Raw genomic sequence first — 18,584 nt, forward strand, 5'->3', positions numbered from 1 at the left:
CACACACACACACACACACACACACACACACACACACACACACACAGAGCTTTAATTGGAGAAAGTTCTTGGGAGCTGGGTGGTAGGCACAGGGAGTCAGATGGTGGGGTGAGGGGCAGCAGCTAGTGAGGGGAGGGTCACCAGGAAGTAGGTGGTAGTTGAGGGAGTAGTTGGACCTGAGTAGTGGGGAATGGAAAGCCAGACAATGGGGCACCAGATAGTGAGTGGTAGGGCTTGGGCTGCAGTAGACAAGGGCACTGGATGGTGTGACACCTAAGGCCAGGCAGGGGTTGGCAGTGATGCACAGGGTGCTGGTAGTGGGGACACTAGAATATCAGTGCCCACAGTCAGTGCCCCAGCCCAAGCTTGTCACTGTGTCCTGCAAACTGGTGCTGATCTGGTGCCTGGAGAATCACTTCAGTGCATGTCACTAATCAGAGCTCGGGCAGGAGGGGCAGAGCACATGGGCAGGTGCTGGGAGATGCTAGCATGAATTTTTTTTTTATCTAACCTTAGTGCAGAAGATAAGAACCCCACCAGCTGGGCGCAGGTGGCTCACGCCTGTAATCTTAGCTACTCAGGAGATCTGAGGATCATGGTTCAAAGCCAGCCCAGGCAGGTGAGACTCTTATCTCCAATAAACCACTAGAAAACCAGAAGTGGTGCTGTGGCTCAAGTGGTAGAGCGCTAGACCGACAAAAAAAAAAAAATCCCCACCACTTGGTCAGTGCTGGTGTATTGAGAGCATGAGGTTGCCAATCATGATACCTCCTGGGCTGAAAGGTCTGGCCTTGATAGAACAGAATCTGCTGGGCAGCACGGGGAGGACCTGGTAAAGATGTGCTTAGGCCCTGAGTTCAGGCCCCAGGATCAGCACATGCTCACATGGAGCTTGCCTCCCTTTCTGCAGCAGCATCAGCAATTGTCATAGCCATGCAGACCTCAGGGCAGATCAACTCCCTCCCATTAAAAGTCTAAGTGACACTGTTGCCAGGCAGAGCTTTGCCCTTGTGGAACGAAGAAGTCATTCTCCAGAGCCAGGAAGGGGAAGGAGGACTAGTTGCAGTCTAGGACTACAGTTGTTCTGAGGGTTTCTCTAAAGAAGTAGAGAAACTGGCCCTGCTTACGAGTTCTCCTATTGTGTGTGACTTGGACAAGAACTAGAAGCCATCCAGCTCATGCATCCTGGGAGATAAAGAGACATAGATAAAGCCCTGGAGGTAAAGGCAACCGATGGCAAGGCCATGAAGTAAAGGCCAGCAGGCATATCTTCTTCCCAAGGGACATTCTCTCTGTCCACCCTGTTGCCCTACACCTCTCCCTTGCACACATCACACTGACCACAGAGAGGCATTTTAAGCTTGCTGCCTGGGGAGGGCTTCCCAAGTAAGTTGCTGTGAGTCAGTCGATTGGACAAACCACCAAACCACCTCTCAAGGTTCTAGATGTTGAAATGGTCCTTTATGTGATCATCAGAAAATAAGGCATTCCTCACATCACTGTGGAATAAGCACCTTGGCTTCTAAGGAGCAGGGATTCATCCTTCTGTGTATTTTAGAATCCTTGCAGAGATGCTAGGGAGATTTGGTGTGTATCTTCTATTTTCATTTTTTCCTCCTCCTACAGTGACCCTCCAGCCTCTGGGAATGGTGCCATCCATGTTCAAGCCAGGTCTTCCTCTGGTTCCTCTCTGTAAGAGGCCCTTACAGACATATCCAGACATCTATCCCTCTTTCCTTCCCTCTTTTTTTTTTAAAACTTCCTTTTTCTCCCTTTCCTCCCTTAATAACTAGCTAGAGGGATCACTTTCGAAGAAGTGAGGTGGGCAGTCTCAGATAATGGCCTTACTATCTTGCCTTGTGACCCTCTCCTAAGTAAGCAGTATGAGTTCTCACAGAGCCTCTATGCACCTGCCAACATCTCTGTGTGCCTTGCATGGCTGACAGGTCCTTGTTCTGAAGAAGAAACTCAGGTTAAGGGCACAGCTCAGGCATGGTAAGTTTTCTAAGTTACTAGGTTTTTACAGTACTCTTATGGATGGTCTAGTTTTGACATTCATCTGGAGTTAATATAAGTGAATTTGAATCCTGAAAACATAATAGTGAAGAAAGCAAGCTGCTACTCTGCACAAACTGCTGATTGTGTCTCTGGGGAGTGGAAGTATTTATAAGTGTACACACAATAACTAATACAACAACTTATTGAGCTGAAGTAAGTAGGATTTATTTAAGTACATGGGAGTCCTATTTCTGAACCCAAGGGGGAGGAAAAAAAAGGCTGGGTCATGGGAAGAGACTGGAACTGAGAATCTGAATAGTGCTGGGGTTTCCTTGGTGTATATCATCATAACCAGCCTTGTGCATGCTGCTTACTACCTTCTCTCTTTCTCCCTTCCTCCTACTGTCTCCTCAACTCTTAATCACCCCTCCTAGGTATAGTGGACCAGTTTTCTCTAGCTAGTGAGTCTAAATTTTACCTCAGCTTCTTGTTTTCTTTGTTTTGGTCATGGAGTTTGAACTCTGGGCCTAGGTGCTGTCCCTGAGCTCTTCAGCTCAAGGCTAGCGCTCTACCATTTGAGCCATAGCACCACTTCCAGTTTTCTGGTGGTTAATTGGTGATAAGAGTCTCATGGACTTTCCTGCCCCAGCTGATTTTGACCTGGGATCCTCAGATCTCAGCCTCCTGAGTAGCTAGGATTACAGGCATGAGCCACCCGTGCCCAGCATTACCTCAACTTCTTATCCAGAAAAAGTTCAGGTTTGCAGAAGGATTGAATGAATTGCCTAAACTTATACTGGTTAAATTTTTTTTTGCTATATTCATTGGTCTGTTCCAGAGTGTAAGTATATATGTGTATGTATACACACACACACACACACACACACTCACATACTCATTCACTGTTGGCTTGGGGTGAGCTGTTTACAGGCCTCATTGAGAAGGCAATGGTGAGCTAAGACCTGAAAAAGAGGAAGAGGATGCAGAGCAGCAGTAGGTAGCATGAGCAGCTCCCCAGCAGAGGGGAAGAAAGAGGTCACTCTCCAAAAAATGAGCACTAACACTCAGATGTGTGTGGAAGGAACAAGACTCCAGTGCAGCAGACTGGACTGCACTGCCCCTCCCTGGGGTGTTGCGCTCCCTACCACATCGGCCATTCCTTCATCTTGCCAACAACCGTGGGCAGAAATGAATGAGTCACTTGTGGCTGGTATGGAGTTTGCCATGCCTCTATTTCCTGGCTGGATGATGGGGGGCTTCTTTGTCACCCCATGTCTTGGAGGACTAGACACATCTGAATCTTTTCAGGTTTATAGACAGAAAATAAGAACAATTTAAATTCTTGTCATGAGAAACTGAAAATAAAGAGATAAGGAAAAATGGGAATTTTTTGTTCTATTGCTACTTGTGCTTGTGTATAATTTGCACTGGTATCCATTGGAAGGTAAATATATATCCTCTGTGCATGCCCTTAGCAACTGCCATTTCAATTCACTTTTTTAAAACTGCAGTAAAACACTTAACATGAAAACAGGTCTCATTTTTCCCCCCATTTCCTGCAGTTCGTTTTGATAAATATTATTTTATATGATCAGAGGCAAATAGTCATTGCACCTTTATGTTCCTCTCCTAAGAATATCCTCCTTTGGTCTCACTATGTGAATGCATAGAGTAACAGGCATTATTTTAAAAGCAGGAAACATTGAAGTGAATATAACATTGTTTTAAAGACACCACATTTCTAGGCTCCCTGCATGTGTGTTTGTGTGTCATCTGCCTGTGAAGTTGTGGCAAGTGGTACAGCCTAAGTGGCATCCCCTCCTTTGTGTGGTCTTTCATATCCTGTGCACTGCTGGGCATGCTGTGTTCCTCATCATCCCTTTTCTTCTTTCTCCTGGTGGGCTTGGAAGTACTCAGGGTTGGGGTTATGCCTTTGGGGTAGTATTTTATCTTCAGTATTGGCTCTGGTGCTGGTATACCCTGGGTATTTAATAAAAAGTCCAACAAAGGACTCAGTGTTTGTTTGTTTTTTTGGTAAGAGAATCTTCATGAAATATTATATTTTCCTGTCTTATTTGTTATTTCACCGTATATACTGCACTAGAGAAGATAAATGCAATATCTGTATACTAGTATTCTATATGTAAGTTCATTTACGATTAATCAACAAATACTGTCTCCAAGAGGAAAAAGATTGTTCTGCCCTGGAGTCACAGCCACTGTAGTAACAGATTGTCACTGCAGAAGGGATTTTCTACCTGAGGCCAATGCTGTATCAAGTTATAGACAAGGCTCAGATCCACTCTTACTTTCTAGCAAAGAAAGAAAGTGCAAACTGGTCTTCGTAGCACATTCCTATAATCACAGTTCAAGGAAATCATGGTTCAAGGTTAGTCTGTGCGAAAGTTAGTGGGACCTCATCTTAATAAGATGGTGTGTGGCACATGTTTGTAATACTAGCTTTATGGGGAGGCATAGCATGATTCTCCAAAGTCTGAGAGGAGTCCCAGACAAAGCAAGGGACTCTATCTGAACTATAGATAAGAGCCAAACTCATGGGGGCATGGCCAAAGTCATAGGGGCATGGCTCAATTTGCCTGGCTAGCATATACAAGGTCTTGAATTAAAATCCCAAAACAGTTCCCCAACCTCCCTTCCCACACATAAGTATGTGCAACCTTAGGCAAATCTTTTTACCTCAGTGTCCTCATCTGGGAAGTGGGAAACAGATGTTCTGATCTCTGAGTTATTAACTAGACTTAAATATATGGGACCTTTAGAATGGCATCTGTACTTGGCAAATATGGGGTAAGTCTGATTAGCCATATTATTATTATTATTTTGGTCCAGTTGTGGGGCTTGAACTCTGGGCCTGGGCACTGTCCTTCAGCTCTTCAGCTCAAGGCTAGCGCTCTACCACTTGAGCCACAGCGCAACTTCCGGCTCTTTTCTTTTTGCTTATGTGGTGCTGAGGAATCGAACCCAGGGCCTCGAGCATGCAAGGCAAGCACTCTACCACTGAGCCACCTTCCCAGCCCGATTAGCCATATTATTATAAACTTTTCTTTTTCTTTTTGTCAGTAGTGGGGCTTGAACTCGGCCTGAACGTTGTACCTGAGCTCTTCTGCTCAAGGCTAGCACTCTACCATTTGGAGCCACAGCTCCACTTTGGTTTTTGAGTGGTTAATTGGAGGTAAGAGTCTCACATGGATTTGCTTCTCAGGCTGGTTTTGAACTTTGGTCCTTAGCTCTCAGCCTCTAAGTAGCTAGGATTATAAGTGTGAGTCACCAGCACTATTCTTTTAGTTGGATAGTTTTCAGTGGCCTTCAGAAGAGGTTGACAATGACAGTAAGACCTAGAAAATGTTTTTCATCCAGGTGCCAGAGCAGCTTCCTTTTGAGAAGAGAGGTGATAGGACTACTTTGAGATCTTGAAGTAGATGTGTACTTGTGTTTGACTGTGTGGGAGAATCTATCCTACCACCTGGCCCTTGCTGCTTTGGATCTACTTTTAGGATTTTATTGGGAGGGTGGAAAACACTGCATCAAGATAGCACAGTTTAGGGGAAAACATAATTAAATGTCATTTGTGAAATAAGAACCAAAACAGAACAAGTAACTCTCTAGGAATGAGATTTCCTGGTCAGGGTATTTGTGTGTGCATTGTGGTTTAGAACATAACCGGAGGAGTTGCAAGTTCCTTTTTTAAAATTTATTTTTATTACTATTATAAAGGCCATATATAAAGGGGTTACAGTTACATAAGTCAGGTAAAAAGTACATTTATTTTTGGACAATGTCATCCTTTCCCTCACTCCCAGTTTTTCCCTTCCACCTCCATCCACAAGTTTTATAGTTCATTTTTGTATCTAGTGAGTACCACTGCTGCTTTTGTTCACCCTCTGTCCCTCCATTTCTGTGAGAAGTTCCTTTTTTTTTTTTTTTTGCCAGTCCTGGCTTGAACTCAGGGCCTAGGTGCTGTCCCTGAGCATCTTTGTGTTCAAGGCTTAGTGCTCTTCCACTTAAGCCATAAGTCTGACTTTGGCTTTTTCTGAGTAATTTTATTGGAAATAAGTGTCTCAAGAACTTTCCTGTCTAGGCTGGCTTTGAACCATGATTCTCAGAGCTTAGCCTCCTGAGTAGCTAGGATCACAACCATGTGTCACTGGTGCCTAGCACTATGCTTTTGTTTTCTCCTGGTGACACAAAATCTTTTGTCACTTAGAGGAGATAACACTGGTCCTTTGTGCTTAATGTGAAAAAGTGGAGTAAGCAAAGAAAAAGATGTTTAGAGATATTTTAGTGTGTTGAAAGTGAGGTCATGCATGTCAGCCCCAGACCGATGAGTCTTTATAACTGTGGGAGTTTCTTTATCTCTGCCTGTCTCTGTCTCACCCACCCCCACCCCCGGTCCCCTTTTGCGCAGGTTGAACTCATGGCCAGGACACTGTCCATGTCTGGCTTTTGGTAGTTAATTGGAGATAAGTCTCATGGATTTTCTTGCCTGGACTGGCTTTGAACTGCAATCCTCAGATCTCAAACTCCTAAGTAGCTAGGATTACAGATAGAAGCCACCAGCACATGCACAAAGCCCTTTTGGAAATGTCCTTCTGTCTGTGTATTCCCAGGGTCTCAGGTTGCTAAACCAGTTCTGAGTTCCAGCTTTGTGGGAGGTAGCCAGTCCATAGAAAGTGTCGCCCTCTCCTGAGGGTGCTGCTGTGGACAGCACAGGGCACTCTCCATCCAGCTTCTGCTTTCCTTGTCGGGAGATCTTTACGATTGGAGTGGGGCAGGCCAGTCCATGCAAGCCATCCACAGATGTGCTTCTGTTCCTGATTCCTCCCTGCTTCATAGCCTGCAGTGTACACACAGTTTTGTTTCCCCAGTCTCCTTCTCGCCTCTCTGCGCCTTCCCCCTCCCCCACCCCCCTCCCCCCCCCCCCCCCCCCCATGGTGGATACACAGATTGGGAAATCCAGCACAGGAGAAATCTTTCTTCTTGGAAAACTTCCCCCAGGCCCATATACAGAGTCAGGATATTAATTCTCTGTATGTCTGACATTTCTATCTCAGGCTGAACTTGGCATCCAAGGTTAAGGTGACTTTTTTTTTTTTAAATAGTGAGTATGCTCTTTTAGAGGCGATGATTATTAGTCCCAGCTTCTAGGAGTCTGAGGCTGGAGGTTGCTTGAGGCCAGCCTTGGCGACATAGTGGACCCTACTTCAAAAACAAAATAAAAAAGTAATGATAATGTTAACTAAAAGCTGTTGATTACATGTGCAGTAAACTTCTGCTTTTTCCTCCCATCCAGCACATATGTAAGGAGCACCTTCATGGGCCAGGTACCATTGTAGGTAGGAGAGATACATCAAAGAAAAAAGTCCCAGGCTTCAGGGGGCTGGTGGGGTAACTCATTGATAGAGTAAGTTCAGGAGATGATTAGTTTAATCCCAATGCTGCAAAACAGGGGAAAACTATGGAAAGAAGTTTAAAAAAAATTAAAAGATGAGGGCAGTGACTAAATGACACACAAATAGATGCAGTAGGGAAGATAGGAGCCAAGGAGAAACACTGGGGAGGGAGACAAAAGTAGGGGCTTTTTCATAACTCCATGAAGTTTTTTCACAATTCTGCCTTTACCCATTGTACAGATTTGGAAACTGAAGCCTAGAAAAGTTAAGTGATTTATCTAGAGCCTATAGAGGATTTGAAATCAAGCACGAACTCCTTCAAGTTTAGCTGCTTTAAGATAATGAAAGTCAAAAGGTGAAGCAAATCCTCCACTGCTGGATCCCATGAGAATTTTAAAGTGTGGGTTAGCTTTTTGGCTGGAAGCAGACACAAAGTGGATTGGGTTCACTGGGTTCATTTTGAAGTCATTTCATTCCAGCTCAGTCCCAGTGGTGGTGACCTTGCTTCATGCTGCCCAAGGCTTCTGCTTTGTCACCCTTCTAGATTGCTTCTATAGGGCTTCTTCTCTCTTTGCATCCCTAGTTTCTCTCCCACACTCACTTCTCCACTGATGATCTTGTTTCCCAATTCACCAAGAAGGTGAAGGCATTCAGAAGCACACTTCCCACTTTCCCCATGCCTCTACATCCACATCTTTCCTCTGCTTTCTTTCCCCATTACTGTGTGTGAGCTCTGTGCTCCTGCCTGGGCCCATAGGTCCTTGTGGGAACAGCATCTCGTCCCCTCTTTGTGCCCAAAGACCCTCCTCTGCACCAGTATGCACTCACACTTCACTTTTCTCTATCTTAAAGTGAATTAGCAGAAATCTGTTTGACTCTGCTCATCTCTATCCCATCAGTATACTTTAAAAAAAATAGCTGGAATCCTCAGAAGTCTCTGTGGCTACCTTTTCCTCCCATTCTTTCTTAGTCTAGCTCCAACCAGCCAGTCGTCCCTCATCTTCCATCAGAAGAGCTCTTGTGGAGCTCTTGACTTCAGCTATCTCCTTACTCCTCCTCCAGTAGTCAACCTCTCAAATTTGAGGTAAATCAGCTTGTGGACATCAACACAGTTAATCACTTTAATTTGAAGGACTTGGATTGGTTTCTAGGAAGCCAGTTCTGCAGGACAGACACCAGGTTCTCTGTCTCCATTGGTTTTACAACCACTTCTCAACTGGCATGTTTTAGGGCTTCATCCTCAGGCTCCCCCCCCCGCACCCCCCCCCAAGTTACTGGAAACTCAGAACTCAGGACCTTGTGCTTGCAAGACTGGTAGTCTACCCCCAGTCCTTTTGTTTTTAGTTTGGCAGATAGTACCTAACTTTGCCTGTGCTGGCTTACACTACACTACACTTCTCCTGTTTCTGCCTTCTTTTTTTTTTTTTTTTTTTGGGTCCGGTTGTGGGGCCTGAACTCTGGGCATGGGCACTGTCCCTCAACTTTTCAGCTCAAGGCTACCATTCTACCACTTGAGCCACAGCGCCACTTCAGGCTTTTTTTCTTTTTGCTTATGTGGTGCTGAGGAATCGAACCCAGGGCCTTGAGCATGCAAGGCAAGCGCTCTACCACTGAGCCACCTTCCCAGCCCTATATATGTATCTTATATATGTATCTTAATGTATCTTCTTTTTCAAACAGACTCGGATCTTATCTCTGACTAAGACTCAGTTTGCTTTTGCTAGTTTTATAAATCTGGTTGATGCATCTCTTTTTTTTGGGGGGGTGGGTCTGGTCGTGGGGCCTGAACTCTGGGCCTGGGCGCTGTCCCTCAGCTCTTCAGCTCTTCAGCTCAAGGCTAGCGCTCTACCTTGAGCCACAGCACCACTTCCGGCCTTTTTTCTTTTGCTTATGTGGTGCTGAGGAATCGAACCCAGGGCCTCATTCATGCAAGGCAAGCGCTCTACCACTGAGCCACCTTCCCAGCCCTGCATCTCTTTCTTGAATTCATCCCTCTGTCCCCTTCCACTCCCTCCATCCTTCCTTCTTCTCCTTCATAGATTTACTGCTGTGCTACATGTGCAGCCCTTATGATGAAAGAATCTGAAAATACAAGATCAAAAAATGGTTCGATAAAATGATAGTAGATTTTTTGTCTTCATCTACATTAGCACAAAAATTTTAATAAATTTTAGTAGGTATTGGGGATGTATCTCAGTGGCAAGTATCTAGTGTTTATCTAGCATGTGCAAGACCCTAGGTTCCATCTCAGCACTGAAAAAAACAAAAACATTTCTTCTGATGTGATATATTTTAGAAGTATCTCATTGACAACTATTTAACTATGGTAAAGGTTCCTTTCTTTCTTTCACTTTCTTTCTCCCTTTCTTTATCTCTTCCCCTCTTTTCTCCTGTCCTCTTTCTCTCTCTCTCTCTCTCCTTCTTTCCTCCCCCTCTCTTTCTCTGTCTCCCTCCCTTCCTCCCTCCCTCCCTCCTTCCCGCTCTCCCTCACACCCTTTCTTCTCCTCTCTCCCTTTCTGTACCAGTCCTATGGCTTGAACTCAGGGCCTGGGCACTGTCCCTGAGCTTGTTAGCTCATGATTTAGCACTCTAGTGCTAGCCATAGCTCCACTTCCAGCTTTTTGGTGATTTATTGGAGATAAGAGGCTCACAGACTTTCCTGCCTGGGCTGACTTTGAACATCAGTCCTCAGATTGCAGCCTCCTCAATAGCTAGGATTACAGATTGAGCCATTTGCACCCGGCAAAGCTTTTTTTTTTTTTTTAATACATGAAGCCATAATTGATATCTAGTACCTTTTGAGCTGTGGTCTGGTGCGTTGAAGGGCTCAGGATTGCAATGGTGTATTTATCTTTTCCTTGGAAGAAGTATTTACAGCTGTACTGTTATCTCACCATGATTGGTCCATGCTTACAATTTTAGAATCAGTTTAGGGGGTATTCCTTCCTGTCATTTCTCTTTCTTACATGGCTATATAACAATCTAGTTATCCTATTCCTCACCTGCTCTCTGTCTCATGCACTGGAACAAGGCTAGGAGAAAACTCAGAACCATACTGTCCTCATTTCCAATTCATGATCACAAACTCAGTTGGACCTATAGTATTGTCAGGTATTTCCATTACGTTTTCTCATTCAGTTTCCCTCTCTGATAGTGGATTTTATTTATACTTTTCCTCCAACGTGCAATGCTTAATTCTCCATACACACCCTCAGGCTTTCTATTATATTGAGAAAACTGGTAGGCAGAAGGGAATCTCAATAAACCCCACCCTCTCATCCATCTCCCTACCTGATCCATGCCTAGTTCTTGTTAGGACAAACGGTTCCTATTCTATTGAAGCCTGGCCCCCCATATCACCGTTCCTCTTGCCTATTCAGAGCCATGGTTTCAGCAATTCCATTTCCCTCCTCTCATAAGATTTTTTTTAATATAATATCCTGTGTACACCACTGTTACTTCTTATGGGAATCTTAAATAGTAACTCTTGATTCTTTCCCTTGCCCTTTCCACACATCTCTGTAACACTTCACAACCAAACTCTGAAATGATTTACTAGTCTTCTTTCATCTCCTTTTTTTGTCCTTTGCTGAATTGACTCCCAAGTGCCCGAGACCTCTGTTGTTTGCTCTGAGTCACTGTCTGGTCTGACCTGTCAGCCTCATTTGGCATGGCTTTCATACTCTCCTTGGAACACCCTTTTCTTACTTCTAGAACACCAGCCTGTCCTCATATTTGTCCTGTTTTAGTTCTCTGCATGGCTCCTTTTCCCTGACTTTTATAATAGTAGGATGTCACAGTCCAATATTTAACCATGCTTTCTTTATCTGTGGTTTATCTTCTTATTGATTTCTGGCTTTAATTACTACCTCTAATTTGATGAGTCCTAAGTTTGCATCTTTAGTTCAGCCCTACTCTTTGAACCTCAGACTCATAATAATACAATGACTTTTTTTTTTCTTGTGCTCTTCCTGGGGCTTGAATTCAGAATCTGGTCACTATCCCTGAGCTTTTGTGTTCAAGAGTAGCACCCTACCACTTTAGCTACAGCTTCACTTCTGGCTTTTTAGAGGCTAATTAGAATTAAGTCTTAAGGACTTCACTTCCCTGGGCTGGATTTGATCCTCTATCCTCAGACATTAATGTCCTGAGTAGCTAGGATTACAGGCATAAGCCTCCAGCACCTGGCTGGGAATTTTTTTTTTTGTCAGTCATGGGGCTTCAACTCTGGGGTGCTCAGCTCACAGTGAGCACTTTACCACTTAAGCCACAGCACCACTTCTGGTTTTGTGGTGGTTAATTGGAGATAACTGTCTCATGGACTTTCCTGCCCAGGCTGGCTTTGAACCACAATCATCTCAGACTCCTGAGTAGCTAGGATTACAGGCATGAGCCACCAGTGCCTGGCAGGGAAATTCTTTTAAGGGCCAGATAACCAATGTTTTTGCTTTTTTAGGCCATAAGGTTTATAGCTGTTTACCTCTGTAAACCTTTGAGAATTTCATTTGTCTCTCTCTTTTTTTTTGGTCATCCATGGGGCCTGAACTCTGGGCCTGGGGCACTGTCCCTTAGCTCTTCAGCTCAAGGCTAGCTTTTTACCACTTGAGCCACACTGCCACTTCTAGCTTTTTCTGCTTATGTGGTGCTGAGGAATCGAACCCAGGGCCTTGAGCATGCAAGGCAAGCACTCTACCATTGAGCCACCTTCCCTGCCCCACCTTTGAGAATTTCAAAGCAGACTGGAACTAAACTAGATTTTTGCTTCCTCTTATTATTTCTTCCATTACTGGCGCATTCCCCAACATCTCTTGTCTGTATTAATGGTATGACTTTCTAACTAGTCTCTCTGGCACCTGCCTGCTGAACTTTGGTCTGTTCTCAGTGGAGAGATGTTTGGCCCACTATCACAATAGTGCAGCATTGTGTAACAGCAATTCTATTACCACAAACTAACACAAATACTTGGGCATCTCAAATAAACAAGTAAAAAGAAACAAAAACAATACTGGGTCCTAATGTGATCTCTGCTCTAGTTCATCATTCAATTCCTGAACATTCCAGGATGATCCTAACTTTTTTTAGGGCCTTTACACTTGCTGTCTTTATGCCTAGAACTGTTGCTTATCCTTGTAGTCCTAGCCACTCAGGAGGCTGAGATCTGAGGATTGAGGTTCCATGCAAGCACAGGCAGAATAGTCGATGAAACTCTTTTTTTTTTTTTGTCGGTTGTGGGGCTTGAACTCTGGGCCTGGGCGTTGTCCCTCAGCTCTTCAACTCAAGGCGAGCGCTCTACCACTTGAGCTACAGTGCCACTCGATGAAACTCTTTATTTCCAGTTAACTACCAAAAAGAAAGCCAGAAAAGGAGCTGTGTCTCAATGGTAGGGTGCTGTCCTTGAGTGAGAAAGCCAAGTGAGAGTGCAGGGCTCTGAATTCAAGCCTCACTGCTGGTGCCTCACAACAAAGAGAAGAAATAAACATTTTCAGGGTACTGTGGCTGTAAACAAGAGATTAGTCATTGTCCTCTCCTCCCTCCTTAAACACAGACAAATACTAAGTGCATGGTTGCCCATGGTGAGGAGCACCTTCCCCAGAATTCACTTAGTAGCTTTCTTAATTGGGCTGCTTCCAATTGCAAAGAACGGAAGTAAGGCTCAAGAAGCCATAAGGGTCCTGCAAATAGCTTCTCCCTATGTAGTCCACGTTGCTGCAGGGCCATCTGCTCAGTATTCCTTTGCCAGGGCTACCGTAACAACATGCCACAAACTTGATATGTTAGAACAACAGAAACTGATTTTCTATGTGAACCTTCAAGTCTGGAGTGAGGATGTTTGGCCTGGCCGCTGAAGGCTCTGAGGAAGAATCTATCCTGACTCTTCTGGCATCTGCTGGTTGGTCCCTTGGCTGTGGCAGGAAAGCTTCAGTCCTTGCCTTCATCATGGCTGTCTTCTCTCCATGAATGTCTTCTAATACTTTCTTACTCCTTCATTTTGCCATCTTAGATACTAGGGATTAGGGACTACCCTAATCCTATAGGACTTCATTTTAGACAGCTTATGGCTACAAAGATCTCTCTTCTAATTTGGCATATTATTTCAGTTTTGTAGGTTTCCCTTTACACACAAGGTTAGGACAGAGACCATACTAGTGTTCTTCATATCCTAGTCCCCAGCACCACACTTAACTAATTTCTAGTAGGCACTTGATTACAGGAATCAAAGAAATATGGTTTTTTATTGTTGGTGGTGGTGGTGGAAATATAAGAAGCACAATAAAAAAATTAATTAAATTTAAATTATAGGCATGGTGGCACATACCTATAATTCTAGCTACTCAGGAAGCTGAGATCTAAGGATCATGATTTGAAGCCATCGCAGGCAGGAAAATCCTTGAAGCTCTTATCGCCAAGTAACTACAAAAAAAAAAAAAAAGCTGAAAGAGGAGCTGTGGTTCCAGTGGTAGAGTGCGAGCCTTGAGCAAAAAAGCTCAGGAACAGTGCCCAGGCTCTGAGTTCAAGCTCTAGGACCAGTGTGCGCGCTTACACATGTGCACTTACACACACACACACACACACCCTCTTCTACCGGTATTACTCCTTTTATCATGACTATCAGGTCTGTTTGTTTTTACTGGCACTCTGAACAAAATTTTAAAATCCTCTATGCCTATTCATCTTTCTCTAAAATTTTTAAAAAAGCTAATGCTGAGTACTTCATATACATGATAATGTAAATGTGCCTGCAAAACACCCTGTGGAGTCCCTGGGGTCGTCCAGTCTCCTTACCATCAATCTTTGACCATCAGGTCATTGATCTTCCAAATTTGGTATTCATCATCCTCAGACCCTCTTTGCACTAAATTGTTTTTTCAACACAACAACAGAGAAAGGCTGTCTGAGAAACAATGATTTTATTTGGGAATGCACAGAGGATTGTAACCCAAACACACACACACACACACACACACACACACACACACTGATGGATCATAAATATAGTTAGAAATGCAAAGGAAAAACAAGGTTTTAAAGGTGGTAAAATGAGGAAGGTTATACAAATTGTGTTTAAGCAGTTATCATTGTTTCAAAGAATCAATAACAACAAGGGTGTCCTCATTCCAAGGTTAAGTAGGCGGATACCATCATCCTCTGAATATTCTTTGTGTAAAGCTACAGTGGCCTTTGTTCAAGATTGTGGTTTTCAGAGTCCTTTTTATTGATTTTTTAAGGAAAATACTGGTATTGGGACTTGAACTCAGGGCCTTGCAGTCTCCCTTGGCTTTTTTACTCAAGACTGGCACTCTTGCACTTGAGCTGTATTTTTTATGTTTGACAAAGACAAAAAGCTAAGATGTTTAGCTTACATAATGGAAACAAATACACAAATAATCAGAGGCTTAAAAAGATAGAATATAAGTTAGCAACCTCTTCCTGAAAAGCAATATGGCAGCAGCAAGAGTTTTGTAAATAGGTAAATTCAATATTATTTTCATTTCAAGAAATTCATCTAGAAAATAATCTGAAATAATATAAAAATTTATGTGCAAAAAGTTACAATCAGTCCAGGTGCTGGTTAGGCCATGCCCCTAATCCTACTTTGGAGGCTGAGATCTGAGGATAACTGTTCAAAGCCAGCCCAGGCAGAAAAGTCTCTACTTAGTCACCAAAAAAGCTAGAAGTGGGACTGTTGCTCAAGTGGTAGAGCACTAGCCTTGAACACAAAGGCTCAGGGACAGTGCCTAGGTTCTAAGAACTGACACACACAAAAAGTTATAATCTCATTTTTCACAGAAGCAGAATATTTAACCAACTTTCTAACAATAAGGATATTAGTAAATTATGAGAGGATGTTCAATAACTTTGAAAACTCAGGTTTTTTGAAGAAGCTATAGGATTTTGAGATTTATGAGATTTTTGTAAACATGTGAGCATATTAGATTACCAACAGTGCTTTGTGTGGTGATGGGAGCTGTGGGGCTGGGGAAGAAGTCACTGCAGACTGGTAGCCTAAGGATGCCCCCTTTCTTACCTGGTAAGTTGTGCTGGAAACAGGCTTGCCTTGCTAGTCCATCCTTCTTGCTAGTCCATTCTACTAAAGTGGGTCTATAGAGCTGGTGCATACACTCATATATGGGATTCATTGAGTCTTTACACAGAGCTATAAGGGAGGCAGTATTACAAGTTGATATGTAAAACTGCTAAGTGAAATGATCTGCTCAAAACCTCGTAACTGCAAACCATGCAGTCAGGATTCTTGTCTGAGTCTCTTTGTAAAATAAACATTTGTTTTGTTTTTAACTGAGTATAGAGAAAAGTTATGAAGATAGTTCAGATAATTCCCATGTAGCCTTCATTTAGTTCTCCCTATGCTATTAAGTAAGAAGTGGTGCATTAGTCAAAGGCATAGTTCTGCTAACTAACATGATACCGCTTGGGGGTGCGATGATGTCCGGGGCTTGAACTGAGGACCTTGGTGCTATCCCATAGCCTTTTCACTCAAGACTGGAATATTGTCACTTGATCCACACCTCCACTTTGGGCTTTTTGGTGGAGATAAGAGTCTCCTGGATTTTCCTGCCCAGGCTGGCTTCAAACTACGATCCTCATATCTCAGCCTCCTGAGTAGCTAGGATTACAGGTGTGAGCCACCAGCACCAGGTGTGAGCAACCAGCGCCCAGCATGAGTACATTTCTTTTTAGATAATATCACCCTTTCCCTTGCTGTCTCCCAGTTGTTCTCTCCTGTCCCCACCTCAAATTGAATAGTTCATTTTCAACATAGTATCAGCTACTGCTACATTTGTTCATCCATTGTCCCTCCATTTCCATTTCCTCTGTTACTCTCCCAAAGACAGATAAATAAACAAGACCGAAAGAAAACAACAACAAAGAAAAACTTCTACTTCCATTTCCTGGAGTTCACTTCATTAAATAATTTATATGATTAGATACACATAGGCATTGTGCCTTTGTATTCCTGTTTTTTGTTTTTTCTTCTTCTTTTTGTTGGTCATGGGACCTGCACTCTGGGCCTGGGCGCTGTCCCTCAGCTCTTCAGCTCAAGGCTAGCACTCTACCATTTGAGCCACAGTGCCACTTACAGCTTTTTCTGCTTATGTGGTGCTGAGGAATCAAACCCAGGGCCTCATGCTTGCAAGGCAAGCACTTTACCGCTGAGCCACCCTCCCAGCCCTGTGTTCCTGTCTTAAGAGTGTCCTTCTTTGGTCTCACTGTATGTGAATGCCTAGAGTCCTGTATAATTTATCATGTCCTGGTGTTTTAGATCTCATTTCTGCATAGGAGAGAAAACATGCACTGTTTGTCTCTCTGAGCTTGACGTAACATGATTTGTATTAGATCCATCCATTTCCCTGCAAATGACAGAGTATTATTCTTTCTAATGGCTGTGTAAAATTCCACTGTGTACCACATTTTTTGGATCCACTCATCTATTGTAGGACATCTGGGTTGTTTCCATACTTGGCTGTTGTGAATAGTGCCGCAATGAACATGGTTGTACAAGTGTCTTTATATCCTGGCTTGCGATGTTCTGGATAAATGCCCAGGAGTGGTATGGCTTTGTTGTTCTAGAAAATATGTTTTGGGGCTAGGAATGTGGTTTATTGATAGAGTGCTTGCCTAGCATGCAGGAAGCCATGGGTTCAATTCCTCAATACCACATAAACAGAAAAAAACTGGGAGTGGTGCTGTGGCTCAAGTGGTAGAGTGCTAGTCTTGAGCAAAAAGAAGCTCAGGGACATTGCCCAAGACCTGAGTTCAAGCTCCAGGACTGACAAAAGAAAAAAAAGAAAGAGAGAGAGAAAGAAAGAAAGAGAAAGAAAGAAAAGGAAGGAAAGAAAGAAAGAAACTACATTTTGGTTTGGGTTTTTTTTGGTTGTTTTTCTGTGTGTGTGTGTGTGTGTGTGTGTGTGTGTGTTGCTACTGGGGCTTGAACTCATGGTTTTGCACTCTTTTGCTCTCGGTTGGTACTGTACCACTTGAGATATGTCTACAGTACCAGCTTTTTTGCTGACTAATTGGAGTTAAGGTTTTCCTGGATTTATTTGTCTGGGCTGGCTTTGAACCATGAGATCCTCAGATCTCAGCATCCTAAGTATTAGCTTCTTTCAGAACTTACTATGTACCCATATAAATGTGTGTATGTTTATATGTATATGTTGTAGGTATGGAGGGAGGGTATTGGAACAGGTCCAGCTTTATTAGATTAACAATAGGCATTTGTTCTAGTTTATACCTGAAAAGGAATAGCAAATACTACAGCACAGGAAGGAAGTCTTGCAGAAATAAGATCTTTCTTAAATTTTTTTGGCTCTGGCTTTCCCACACAGAATATATACTTTATCTTCAACCAGCTCTCAGCCTGCCATAGAAGTTTGGGAACTGCCATCTTGAATATTTCAAATTCCTGTTTTATTAAGTAGACATGGATTTCTCCACTATGTGTTATATGCACCCTCACTTTTGGAAGATTTATTTTTAAATTGACATTTGAAAATTTTATTCTTCTAAAGGATATCAGAGGAGGTTGTGTCAGAGCTTCAATCTTTTAGTATCTCCTTTATAATCAAGAAGAGGGGAAAAAAAATCTTACTCTTTGAAGCTCAGCTTCCATCTGGGATTTCTTACAGAATTGGAAGGTAGAAAGGAGGAGAAGAGTATGTGTGTGTTTTCAGAGAGTAATAGTTTGTGCTATTGCTTTGATGTGTTTTTAATCATGATAATTTAATTTGTATTCTAACTGTGATGAAAGAGATCATGAGTTTTGTTAGTTTGTTTTGCCAGTCCTGGGGCTTGAACTCAGAACCTAGGCACTGTCCCTGAGCTTCTTTTGCTCAAGACTAGCACTCTACCACTTGAGCCACAGACCCTCTTCCAGCCTTTTTTGTCTATGTGGTATGAGGAATCAAACCCAGGGCTTCATGCATGCTAGGCAAGTACTCTACCACTAAGCCACATTCCCAACCTAGAGACCATGAGTTTTGTAGTTTTAGGAATGAGTAGAGTCCCATGGTGTTTGGAAATTGAGGAACAGGGGCAACAAATGTGGCATGTGGCTTAGTGGTAGAGTGCTTGCCTAGCATGCATGAAGCCCTGGGTTCAATTCCTCAGTACCACATACACACAGAAAGCTGGAAATGGTGCTATGGTTCACATGGT

General features: G+C 43.2%; 1 protein-coding gene across 2 annotated transcripts in view; it reads left to right on the forward strand.

Annotated features, from left to right (window-relative positions):
* Ube4b (ubiquitination factor E4B) overlaps window positions 1-18,584 on the forward strand; it is a 123,179-nt gene that overhangs the window by 23,983 nt on the left and 80,612 nt on the right. The gene's annotated exons all lie outside the window — the stretch shown is intronic.

The sequence above is a fragment of the Dipodomys ordii genome, unplaced genomic scaffold (assembly GCF_000151885.1).
Source record: "Dipodomys ordii isolate 6190 unplaced genomic scaffold, Dord_2.0 Scaffold6, whole genome shotgun sequence".
In the NCBI taxonomy this organism is placed as follows: Eukaryota; Metazoa; Chordata; class Mammalia; order Rodentia; family Heteromyidae; genus Dipodomys; species Dipodomys ordii.